Genomic DNA, 14364 nt, shown 5'->3' with positions numbered 1-14364 from the left:
ACTGAAAAATTAATGTATGTATGGAAATAGTATAGTTTCATACATTTCTAAAAAAAAACTAATAAGAAGAGGCACAGCTACTTCGGAATGAAATACCTCATTTCGGCAATCGTAAACTTCCAGCTAGGCATTTTGACAACTCTGTGTGAGAACTTTACCCCATTTTCCATCGTGCAATTTCCACGAGGGAAAATTCATGGCACGACTAGAGCGAAAACCTCGGTGTCTTGGATGCGTACGCAAATCCCCATCAAGTCGTAAGCCAAAACCGCAGCTGCTCTACAACACCGGTATCGTAACTAAGAGTTATCGTTCAATGGAGCAAGAGAGGAAGAACTAGATGGTAGGGTTGCGTAGGGGAAATGTCTGAATAGGCTAATTCAAAGGCGTGAGTGTGAAGTCATTTTAAAAGTGATAGAGTAGATAAAACTGCTCTTGCCATGATACAATGTACATTCAGTGTGGATGCTTTCATATTACTTTAAGTTGGAATGGCAGTGAAAGTTTTTAACTGAAAAGGTTGTCACTAGTTTTGAAGTGTGGAGTTGAAATTTGACTACATAAGTCGACAAAAGCAATGTGGTGAGACACTCGAACGGCCTCTCAACGGTCTTTCAATCATGACTTTTTCTAGAGCAAATTATATTTTCATCAAGTAAAGGAGTGGATTTCTGATATGAATTTTACTCAACATAGAAATATCGATATCAAATGAATCAGCTGTATTTCTCGGTAAATTGTTGGCATTTGAAAAAAATGTTGACAAACGAATGATCTCAAAATTAAATTGTTTGAATAAAAAAAATGTTTCAAATTTTGCAATCAGTACGAATACTTCCAATATGTGAAACCTACTGAAGAATTGTGATCATTTATAAAAATGGTGTTGCAATTCGAGACTTATTTTGAAACTGCTTTGAAAATACTTTTGTTGTTCTGGAAATATGAATTTTTTTGCTGATAAAATAGGTGGATTCTGCAAATACAACTTTTGAAAAAAAATTAATACTGTGTAAAAGGTGAGATAAATATTCAGAACATGAATAGTGCCATCGCTCGCTATTACCCTGACCGAATTAGCGGCGAAGAAGATCTTTTTCTTTATTTCCCAAAAATAACTCTACATTCATATTTACAATTCAATTAATTACGATAATAACAAAATAACACATATTTTCTAATGCTTGTGTGCATGGCTAGATGAAAAAACAATATCCATGGCCGCCACCACTGGGGAGACCGTCGTCAGCCCTCCAGGTCCTTGGAACTAAGCTAACAGCCTGCCCTTTATCCTTCTTGTTCATCCCTCTCCACATTATCCGCCCATTCATTGACAAACCTTATCCATTCACTATTCTTTCCATTCTCTCCTCTCAGTGCTATCTCTCCATTCTCTCGTTCCTTATATTCTTTCCATTCACGCCATCCAGTCCTATCTCCATCTGTGCATCTTTCTATAACGTGTTCTGCCATTTCGGACTCAAAATAACCGCAAAAAGATGGTAGTTCCAGGCCCAGGTTGAACCTGGCAAGGTGTCCCGGAAAGTTACCATGTCCCGTAAGCAGCTGGGTGTCCTTTCGCGACAGATTCAGTGTTTTATTCCTGACTGTCCTACAGAATCTGTAGAACAGCCGCCCTGTCTCTCCCGTATCCCATTCCCTCTGCCACTCTGTCCTGATTCGTTCTTTAATCCTCTTCCTCTCTTCATTCTTACTACCCATTTTCCTTACTTCCCATGTGACCTCAGCGTTCGTCATGCCTTTTGTAGCCTCTTCATGGGCTTTCTTATTTCCGAGATTGTTGCTCTCGTGGCCCCGCTTTCAGATCAGACAGGTCCGCGCTCTCCTCGCATTCCTCTCTTCTATCATCCTCTGTATTCTCGCTACTGTTTTATTCCTCGTTCTTCCTACTTTCATACTCTCCACAGCCATGGCAGAATCGCTGATCACAGTCACACTCTCGTTCATATTTCATATACCTATCACTTTCTCGATTGGAATCAATTCTGCCTCGTTTACACTACTATGTCAGGGGATTCTTTCGTTCCCCTGTACCCATTCATTTTCTTCCCGTTCGTACGCCTAGCCTATGCCCTATCTTCCAGTTTCGCAGCGGCATCCACGTACACTTTTGTCACTCTCTCAGAACAGCGAGTCAATAGGATTCTTAGAAATCAATCATTGAGTTGAATATTTGCCAATGAAGTGCAAGAAAAAAAAGTTTAACATGAAGGAAAACAATTTTTTTTTATTTCTTATAACTTGGGAACTTTCTATTTCAGAACCAACAGAATTGAAAAAGATTAGATAACTTCAAGAAAAAAAATGTGTGTATATTTCATGTACTAATGTTAACATTTTCGTGCTTATGCCTCAATTCTAATAATATATAACATTCAAAAAGTACCAAATTGGTGAACAATTTTTATTTTTGGTCTCATCGTGAATGAGATCCTGAAAAACTGGTGTGAATTATATTTTTTGTCATTTATTCACAAGAAGAGTGAACGTTTCAAGTTCAGTATAATAGATGAGTCTTTCATATACTCGAATGGAAAGTTGAGTATTTCTTTCTTCGAAGTCCCAGGATTTTTGAATGCGAGGAATAAACCTATTCGGAAATATTTAAAATTAGCTTCAAAAATTTAAATACACGTAAATTGTTCAAAAAGGTGAACGTTCAAAGATAAAACTAGGAATTCTGTCGTGAAATAAACACAACATGAGCATATTTTCGACATTCGTTTCACCAACCAAGTTTGCGTTTCCAGGAGAAGAACTAGATCAGTTTCAGACTACTGTTGGAAAAACATTTTTACACTCACACTTGATCATCAAGCAATTTCCACGTGAAATTTCTGAGAAACATACATTTTTAAGTTTTATCAGAATTTATGATGCACTGTTTGGAACCTTTGGTGTAGTAATGAATATTACTGGAGTTTTTTCTCAACACCAAATCGTTATTTTTAACACCTCGACACGTGTTTCGATCACCAAGTGATCATCTTCAAAGAGGAAGATTAAAACAGTTTTAAGCTTCCAGTAATATTCATCAGAATTGATTTAAAAAACATTGGAATTTTGGATCTTGTGCAATGCAACACCTCAGGAGATTACCAGTCCAATAAAAAGACTGTTTGTACGGTAAAGAGAATGTCGCGTGCATATATATATATATATGTATATATGTCCACAGTTGCTTTTCTACCAGAAAACATCACCGCTGTGTATATATAGGTACTGATAATCCATCACCTGTGCCTCATTAGCTACTTTTCCGTTTTTAACGCAAAACATGTTATGCAGCGACTACATGTTTGAAAGAGATACTGATATAAACTCTCAGATTCCTCAGTTATTTCTCGAAGTAATACATTCGGCGAAAAATCCGAGAAACCGGCAACGCCGCACAGAGGCCCAGTTGAACTGCTTCGAAAACAACTGGGCCTGCGCTGGAGATCCCTCATTCATGCCGGCAAACTTCTGGCCCGCGATATCGCCTAGCAGCGAAACGCAAGCAAGACTAAGAGTGATACGTGGCAGAGTTGCCGCTAATTGAATTTACGTTGACATTTGTTGCCCCGGGAGGCCGTATATTCGGCGACGACACGCTTCCGAGATGCCAATATCCTGGCGTCCCCCAGGAACGATACTAGGCGCTCTTCTTACCGGTTTTTGCTCCCATGATGGGGTGAGAAACTGAACGCGGCTAGGGGGTTTATGGGTCACTGGTTGGCTGGGTGGTCAGCGGAGTTGCAGAAAGGGTCGATGAAACACGGAAAAACGTTTTTATTACAATTCAGCTGATAACGAGATCAATAGTTGAGTTGCTAAAGAGGGGAGCTGAATTTGGGAAACAAAATTCAGATAGGTGCAATTTGTCTTCATTTTGGTCTATGATGTGCATAATTTAATGTTTGTTTACTCTCTTGGTACATACAGGAATAAAAGACAATTAACAATGATGGTATCACGAAATATGAAACATAAATCAAAATAATAATTTGTGATCACCCTCTGAAGAGAGTTGATAAATAATTAAATTTAATTGATCTGTTGTTTATTAATTTGTCCAATGAGCAAAAGTTGACATTACTGACTATCATAGATATCATTTTTATATTTGTATTTGAATTTCCTGATATTGAATCTCTTATAGAGAGTTTCACAGCACCAAAAAGAAATGATCTCTGAAACTGTGCAGTGCGATGTTGTGGCATAGTTGATTGGTTCTTATGTCTGATGTTTCTTGTGTGAATATTTTCACGCAGAATTAGTTTTCGAATTGAAAAGGAAGAATGGGAAAGGGTAATCAATTTATGAACAAAACAACCCAATTGATGAATCATACATTTTTTCGTATTGAGGCAGCGGGAGTTTTTGAAGGCTTCAGAAATTGAATCATACTTACGAAGTCCATAAATTAGGCGACAACAAGAATTTTTCACTTTTTGTATTCTTTTTTAGCTGAATCATATAAACTCAAACTTGAGGAGTGCCTAGAAGATGACAGTACTACCTACTGTCGAAAGCGCTCGCAGATAATTAATAGAAGATATAAAGCTTCAAATCCTTTTTGTAAAATTTAATATTGAGAGTTTTTTATACGTATGTATCACTTCTCGATATATTCTTCAGATTTATTTTGATTTCTGGTTGAGTATCGGTACATGAGATTTTTTTTCCATAGGGATTTGTACCCGAGATGAAGATATTTAAATCCAACAATCTCCCCCATAGACGAAAGTTTCATGCATGCAGTCATGCAGAGTTGAAGTCAATCAAGCCACAGGCACAATGCTGTTGGAGTGGGACCTTTTTGGCACTGCAAAACCGGCCTATAGGTGATCTATTTGATTGATTTCCGCGTGGTCCTTCTGCTGAATGAACAAGAAACCCGTGCAAGACTAATCTCTGTGAGGTATCTTGTATAAGTGTTTGTTGGATATCAATCATGGTATTACCCAGGAAAATAGTTGTTTTTCGGTAGACATTTATTTGAACCTAATGTGTAGGTAATTTGAGAGGGATGACTGGATCTTCAGTTCAGGACTATTTATCTGTATCTGTAGAGTAGGGAGGGTGAGTGTAGGCCCACCGCATTCAGGCCATATGTGACCCATTGTACATCCTCCCGAGGAGTTGTCCTCCTAGTTCATCGTCCATCTCTTTTACATCGGCAGGTGTCGACTATGACTCACCGATCACACACTCTCTTATTGACGATAAATCCAGACATGAATAATGCCATCGCCTTCCGCTGGCTCGAAAGCCTCACAACTAGGCATCTTCCCTTTAGCGCCACCACTGTCAAAGGAATCCCTACTCCTCCGAATTCACCCCCTCATCGTGCAGTCGGCGCATAACCCTGGCCATCCGAAGGGACGAAGTAGGCCCATATATATTTATTTCCCATACAATATAAATACATCAAAATCTAATAGAACAAATCAAATGGTTACATTCTTGTTGTATACTTAATTAGTACTAATTCCCTACAAAATCCCCAATAATTATTAAGCTATAAAACATAACAATAATTCAATATATTCACATTATCTGGCGTTCAAAAACTAAACAAGAATTTAGGTTCACCCACCAAGTCCCAGGACCGGGGCGCGTACCGTTCACCACCTTTCCTCTCAGGTTTTATATACGGCAGTTTGCCTCTCATTGTTCCTTTTCATCCCTCACAACACTCTCTGCCCATTTATTAGCAACGTGAATCCATTCCTTTTCCTTTCCATTCACCCCCCTGAGTTGCATTTCTCCGTTTTCTCTCTCGAGTCGCTCTTTCCATTCGCGCCATCCGACTTTCTCTTCCTCCATGCACCTCTCAAGCACATGCTTGCCGTTTCAGGCTCCCCCTAGCAACAGGAGTATTATTGTACCTCAGATCCCAGGTTGAACGTGGCTAGGTAATCCGGGCAGTTTCCATGCCTCGTGAACAGTTGGACAGCTTTCCTCGACAGATTGAGCGATTCAAATCCGACTGTTCTAGAGTACCTGTATAACAGCCGCCCAGTCGTTCCGTCTTCCCACTCCCTCTGCCATTCTTTCATGGTGCGCTCTTTTATCCATTCTTCTCACATTCCAAGTGACATCCGGACACTCGCATAGGACATGCTTGACAGTCTCATCTTCCTGTTCACACATCCTGCACAGAGGTGTGTCCACTAGCCCCATATTATGGAGGTGTTTCCTCAGTTGACAGTGGCCAGTCAGAAATCCTCTTGAACATAGGTTTTAACTGATCATCGCCTGATATTTTTACGGCGTCAGCTTCCCAGGGTCGCCCAGGATAATCCTGGCAAGGTTGCATCCTTTGATTCTGTTTCTGTTTAAAAAAAAATCTGTTTAAAATCTGTTTTTTCCGTTAATCAGCTGCCGCCCCCATACGAACGACAACTCTCAGAAGTTGAGAAACTTGTGCGAGCTAAGGACTAACGAGGTCTTACCTTTTTACATTCCAGCTTCAACCAGATAAATTATCTCTAGAAAAATATCTGGTCGAGGCGGTAATCGAACACACGACCTTCCGATCGTGAGTCGGACGCACTACCACCGCGGCGAATTCCACAACAATTCTATCTCTACTCTTTAGGGATTAAGCATTGGTTTAACATTTGGCTAGTTGAGCAATTGTCGTAGTCATCAGACCGTAGGTGCCACTGAGTCCTGAATTTCATAATACAGCCGCTTCTTTGACTAAAGAGTCAGCCATGCGATCGCTTTTACACCAGTCGTGCCCTTCAACCCACTTCATGATAATGTTATTATGTACCGAGGCTTTGGCTAAATCTTGGTGGCACTCTAATACTAGCCCTGAGGTAACACGTCTGTTCAAGGCTAATAGGGCTTGTCTACTATCAGTGCAGATTGTTATATTTTTGCCAGAAATTATTTTCCTGGTTATTTCTTTTTTGGGGATTGAGATACCAGCCAGTTCTGTTTGGACCACGCTGATATTCTTTCACATCCCCCACTCAATTCTCAAGCTCACTGATCTGGAGTACACTCCACATCCTGAGCCTTCTTTGGTTTTTGAGCCGTTTGTAAATATGCTTATTGCATTTGTAGCATCTGACTCTGTGTTCTGTTTCATTTATATTTTGTAGGGTTTATTAAATACAAACCTGGGTTCAATTGCATCACTGGTTGCCTGCAGCAGAGGTTGCGTAGTAAGCGATTCTCGCCATAGGCTCAGCCTCAACCGACCCATTCCTACTTCGAGGTTTACTCCAGCCGTGCGCAATCGTAACATTGCCATTAACGCAACCTCCTTAACGTTCAGGTTCAAAGGGGTCAGACCAGTAATTATTTCCATTGCCGCAGCAAGCCAGTCGCTGTATTTCATATAATTTTTGGATGGCCGTTGCTTATAGAACTTTTGGTCCCCATGCAATGGCTTCGTACGTTAGCATAGGTCTCATTATTGCAGTGTAGAGTCAGGTGATCACACAGGGTGAAAGACCCCATGTGCGTTCCACTGTCCTTTGACATTGCTTATAAGCCACATATGCTCGTTTTGCTCCACTGTGTAGGTCAAAATTCCATGTTAGCTCCCTCTCGAGGATAGTACCAAGGTATTTCACCTCTTGAGAGAAGTTTAGTTTGTTTTTGAAGATTTCGGTAGGTTTTAAGCCCGATAAACTTCTTTTGCTGGTGAAATGGACCATCTCAGTCTTCTTGGGATTGATTGACAGTGAGTGTTCCTCACACCATGTTTCCATTAATTTGAGACCATCCTGCGCTCTATCACAGAGTGTGTTCACAAATTTGCTGGTCTGAAAGATAACTATGTCATCTGCATATGTAATTGCGTTGAATCCATTATTGGTGAGGTGATTAATCAGGGTATCATTGATACTTATTGCTCTACTAGAGAGCATCTCGAGTATCCATTCTCCTTCCACCAGGGGTACATTCCTGGAGTGTAGTTGCTGGGTAATTGTTGGAAATATTGTTTTATCAAACGCTCTCTCAATATCTATGAATATACCCAGGGTGGACTATTTATCATAACACCGAAACTAACCACCACCTCGGTCTAGTCCAACTGAAATATATCATTAATTCATGTTGTGACTTTAACCGTATAACTTCATATATCAAGGGCCGTGATAATTTCAATTACCCTTCAATTACTATGCTTCAAGCTCCTTCAGAGTGGCAGATGTGTCAGGACAGTTATGAAATTCTCAAAAACCTTCATTTACTATGTTATCAATCAAAATCAGAAACAGTCACCTACCCCTGACCTGGTTTTTCACCCGTTCAAATCCACCCTATTATTCTGCGTCTCTATCGGAGCAGCAGTTAATGACAGTAACGACATCTACGGTAGAACGGTTTGCGAGAACCAATAGAAACGCCGTGCCCAGCGTAATGCCTAACAATGTCAGTGGCATATTGGATTGTTTTCAACAATAGCGGTTCATCTGAATTATTATTCGAGATGCTCATTAAGTATCAAACTCGCTTCTAAGTGGTCCCGTTATGTCGATGGTGACAGTGGCGGAGGTAGATTATTTAGGGGTACAATTATTGAAAATTACTGAAAAATTGAATTTATGCATATTTGATCTACTGCTTGAGTCTACGAATCTATATTGAAGAACTTCAAATAGTTGCTATTGAATTATTATTGTTGAACAATGGGTTTTTAACGTTTCCAACCTTTCTCAACCCAAATATTTTTGAAAATGTGAGGATACTTTTTTCTTAAGAATAACACATGTCTTTTCAAATTCCGATTCAACTGTTATTGATATCAAATCAACGCATATAAAAAATTGAAGTATGAACTGCTTCAGCAATTCCAGGATTCTTTGACGTATGAAGAGACTATATTCAGACATAACTAAGAGTTATATAAGGTACGAAGGAACACACGAATTCATTTTTTTGTCACTATAACGAATATGTGAAAAAACGAAGTGAGTGATATTCACAAGTTGTTCATATCGAGAGTAATGCAAAATTCAGAAATTTCTGACAGTTGTGAAGATTCAGAAGAAATACACAGGAATAGATTATTGAGAATCACAATATATTGAGATTAAAATGAAATAAGCAAAAAAAATTATGTTCAACGGTTTTATTGGGATAGAAACGATGTAGATAATGGACTAGGAACTAGACAATACTTCGGGATATTACTGGAGTTTTTTCCCCACACCAAACTGTTATTTCAACACCTCGACACGTGTTTCGATCACCAAGTGATCATCTTCCAGAGGAAGATTAATCTTAAAGATCACCAAGTGATCTTTAAGATTAATCTTCGAAATAACGGTTTGTTGTTTGGAGAAAACTCCAGTAATATCCATTAACACACCAAAGGTTCCAAACAGTGCATTACAAGTTAATAATTCAAAAGGTCCTAGAGGGCAGTCATTACACCACTCTCCTCAGCAATCTACGGTATTGATGAAAAAATAATAAAATCGTTGGTCGTAGCGTAACCTGAGTGAATATGTAGATACCACGCCCAACGATTTATTTCCAAGTTTTCAATCTTCAATTTTTAGCCACCCCAACGCCACACATTCCTCGACACGATGCAAAGTTTTGATTTGGGTTGGAGCCCAACTAGCAATTATATATTTTATGATGGTTGTGAAAACGTGTTGGAGAAACAAATTAAAAAACGGTATTTCTCCAAGAAATGTTTTCAAACAGCTATAAATAGGAAATTGGCGCCGTTTTATAAAACATTATAGTCTTTATTAATATTTTGTAAGGCCTTTCACAAACACCACAAAACAGTTTTTGAAATTTTATAACTTTATAAAATTCAATGCAGCCTAAAACGATCCTACCGATCAAATTGTTTTCTCAAAGGCGCAAGAAGTAACTTTGTATTGGACACTAGGAGAATATTATATATATGTCACCAATTGAAAACTAACGAATAGAAACGTTGGGGCCATTTTAATAATTTCACTTTTGTACTTATAAAACTGTTAAAGACATTGTTTGTGCTTCCAACATAGATATTTCAACTGCGAATGAAATTATATTGACAGATATAGCCAATTATCAGTAAAATTTAAGCGCGCCACTCTTTTATTAAAATTTTTGAAAACATTATTCTCTCTGTGGACGTTTTATTTTCTAGTCGCAAATTAACTGTGTTCGTTCTGAATAATATAATAATAATAATAAGATATCTAGATACTTTTCATCTGTGAATATCACTGTATGTGCAGTATTTCATATTCTCAACTCATCTAATATCAGTATTCCGAATTGCTATCGGTTCAAAATGGCGTCGTCCTATAAAATAAGTTTGTATCAATAACAAGAGTTTCAAGGTATTTCAGCATATATGTTACCCCTATAACACTGTTGAGAAACACTTAGTTCTATGAGTGATGGTATTGCGGCAGAGTCGGACTATTTTCAAAGCTATAGATTTCTATAAAAATGAAGACAGGATTTCTCACGTTTTAATATGGATTATTATTGTCTTTCGGGATGTTTTGGCTAAGGAGCTTCTTCCATCCATTATAAAAGCTGAATTTCGAAGGAGTTTTGAGCTAGTGATTTGAGTGTATATAGACATGGTGCTCCACTAAAAGGACGGATTTTGATCATCGATAACCTTTTCCTGTTTTTACTATTAGAAAGTACAAATTCTGGACTGGTGGAACGACAGAAATTTGTATTACCAATTGTTTCATATGCTACACAACAAGCATCTTCAGTAATGTATGCCGTGAAAACGAGCATGTCTTTATAGCTTCTCAAATCTAGGAAGAGACTTAAGACTCCCTCTCTATCGTACTCACCCTCTTCTAACGAAGGCACGTCCAGTGGGCGAGACAATAATGAAATGTTTGTTTGAAGGTGGTTGAAAATGTTTCGTGGTGTATTTCATTAGTTCGGACTTCCATTGTCTACTATGATATAAATTGATTTGAAATCCCTGAAAGAATCTGTAGAAAATTGAAAAGAGTTGAAAAAATTATATGAAACAAAAAATCTGAAATTATAATGAGATAAAACACAAGCAACAATCATGAACTCAAACATTAAGTCAATTTTTCGGAAAAAGAGAGATTATCGCTAACACCGTACCACAGTAGGCCCCCTCACTTGTACACTACCCAAAATCTACAAGAAGGACGCTCCGCTCAGACAGATCATTAGCTCCAGAGATTCAGCCACTCAAAACTTATCCAGATTTTTAACACCCATAATTTAACCATTGCAAGGAAAGACATCAGTTTCTGTGAAAAATTTAAGGTATTTTGTTGAACTATTAGTTGCAATCGAAGTCAGAGAGCAGGATCAACTGATCAGTTTCGAAGTTGAAAGCTTTTACACCAACGTTCCAAGAAGCACTTCAGATCATACGGAGGAAGGTATCCGAAGATGGGAACTTGAAAGATAGAACAAACTGACCGATACCAGTAATCATGGAATAACAAGGATGCTGTGTACGAAACTACTACCTCCAACTGGAGATGAAGGTCTGCCAATGGGACCGTCACTGTCACCGGTCATAGCCTACAAATATATTAGGTTGTTTGAAACTCTGGCCATTCAAGAAGCCCACAAGAAGCCCCGAGTCTGGTTTAGATACGTGGACGACACCTTCATAATATGGAACCATAGGAATTCAGAACTAGGCACCTTCCTGAAGCACATCAACAACGTTAGTCCTTCCATCACTTTCACGATGTAGAAGGAAGTCCACAACGAATTGCCATTCTTAGACATATTGGTGAAGAGGACCGACACTAAATGGAAAACATCTGTATACCGAAAACCCACTCACACGTGCTTTCGGGCTCTGTAATACAAAAGAAGGTCACGAAAAGAAGTTTGGCGTCATCAAAAATGACCTTCAACGAAATGGTTGATCCAAAGTGATGGTGGAACAGACTTCAGCTAGAAGACAGCAAGAGCCTCACAAGGAAGAGAAGCCGATACAACCAGTACTTGTACTTCACTAAATCAGAGGATTGTTAGAAAGGATGAGAAGAATTGGGTGCAATCATAACATCAGAACCTGCTTCAGATCTAGGAGTACTATCCGTAGCAGCATCACGAAACCAGGCCACCAAAGGCTGACTGCGATTCCAAAATTTGCATTTAGCGGATACCCTGCGAATGCGAAGAATCATACGTCGGTGATTGAAAGTTCGCATTGCCGAGCACAAGAACCACACACATCGAGGATAAACCACCAACTCAGGAATAGCAGAGCATGTTTGGACTCATCAACATAACATCAAGTGGGCTCATGCTGAAATCATCCACAATGAGGTACACTGGTTTATGAAAAAATTCAAAGAAGCCGTATATATGCTATCCAACTTTGCATTTAGCCAAGCTAGAGTAGAGATACGCAACATATGGAAACCTCTAATCAAGCGGAACACGACCAACTCCCGCCAAACGGTCAGCTCTTGCTAAAACCGATGAAGCTGTTGAAGGGAAAATGAGATTGGTGAAAGCGCTCGAAAGACCTACTAATAGTCAGATCTCGGAGGAATAAGTCCAGTTTTCACCCGAAGACGATTGTGGATACTAACAATCGAAACGTCGTGAAGCCACTTGGCTTGGAATCTTTTAATTTTCAATTTTCATTTCTTGTTAATGATTTTTTTAATTTCAATCTCGTGTTAATAGTCCAATTTTTTTTGATTTTTTTGGCTATTGCTTCCAATTTAAGTTTTTTTGCTCAATGCAATTTTTCAGGTTTTCTCTTTTTAATTTTTTACAGATTCTTTCAGGGATTTCAAATCAATTTATATCGTATCATACAATGGAAGTCCAAACTGATGAAATACACATTAATGAAATTCAGAAAGCTCTTTCTATATTTGAAAAGCTGTAGTATCTTTCCAATTCTCAGCAATGAGTAACCAAGAATATTCGGCAGTTGCACTGGTTATATTCGTATACCATGTATTTGACACTGTGTATCGCCAATTCTGATTCAGATATTTTACATAGGTTTCAGGTGTCCAATAATCTTCCAAAACATTTGGAAGTTTCCAGTCAACAGAAACCGTTTTCTGTCACACCACTGCCTTTCCGTGTACCCCATTGCGAGTTCCTACGGAAATGACATGAAGGTCCACGTCGTGCTGCACAATACTCGAACGGTCGTCATTATGCCGAGTTTCTTGCCCCATTGAAGACCACCTCCAGTGCTAAACTATTCCTCTTCGTCGAATTGACGGGCGCTCTCAATGGAAATTATTCCTTCTCAGGAGGCGGAAGAGAATCGACTCGAACAATAGTAACAATAATTCGGATGGTTCTGTTTCTGTTACGCTGCTGCGTACGGCGTTCTGTGTCATTAGTAACGCTGGGTCTGGTTTGGAGATGGTGATAGTTTGTGGAGGGTATTGTTTCGAAGTTGGGGAAATTCAGGTTGACGGAACAGGCGGTAATAGTTTCTCTTTTATCAAATAGACAGAGAGATATAATCTATTTGACCTCATCAATACATGGTACAAAACAAAGTCGTTTTCCGCTGTCTATCTCTATAAATGCTGAGATCTTCAAAACTACGCAATGGATTCTGATGCAGGTCTTGTTAATAGAAAGAGGGATTTGAAAGGAAGGTTTATATGTATATAAATTGCATAATACAGTAGAAAAGCACTGATTATTTTAGGGGTTTCTAATGGGATGTGTGAATAAATACATTTGTTTGCGCTTGCATTACAAACGCTGGCTGATTCTTACGAGATACATCAAAAGAATAATAAAAATAATAATAATCGTCATAATTATTCTCAAAAATATATAAAAAACAAGATTGAGAAAATACTTCAACAGAAAATTTTTGAAAATTAAGGGCGAAGTTCGGTTCAGTTCCTGAATGGATTCAACAACTCAACTGTTCTTCCACTCAACCTTAAAAATTACCTCCCTATTGAATTTCCTTCAAATGATACAAAAACAAAAGAAAAATATACAACTTTGTCCACACAATGACAAGTAAGTTTACAGAAGTAGGAGCAAAACGATGTGAAGTTCTGAAATCATATCACTGACGTGTATTGAATGAATGGCTAAATTACGTGAATTATACGTGAATTTTTGGAACCCAGCTGTACGTAATTCGAGGGTAAGGTCATTCCCCACATAGCAATAGATATTCCAGGTATATTTTATGAATATACATTTAAGGATATTGTATTATGCTATGAATATGCCATGGATATATATATCTTCTGGAGAATATTCCCTGGAAGTGCTCCTGGCGAACCTTTGATATATTCTGAGAATATTCCTTGGGAATATTCTTGGAATATCTTATAATATTCTTAGAATATCTAAGGTATATTCTATTAAGAATATTCCAGGAATAGAACCCGAGGAATATTCATA

This window comes from Leptinotarsa decemlineata, unplaced genomic scaffold, assembly GCF_025532065.1.
Source record: "Leptinotarsa decemlineata unplaced genomic scaffold, Ldec_3_MD MMD2_tig00001719_RagTag_RagTag, whole genome shotgun sequence".
In the NCBI taxonomy this organism is placed as follows: Eukaryota; Metazoa; Arthropoda; class Insecta; order Coleoptera; family Chrysomelidae; genus Leptinotarsa; species Leptinotarsa decemlineata.
This window is presented reverse-complemented; position numbering follows the sequence as displayed.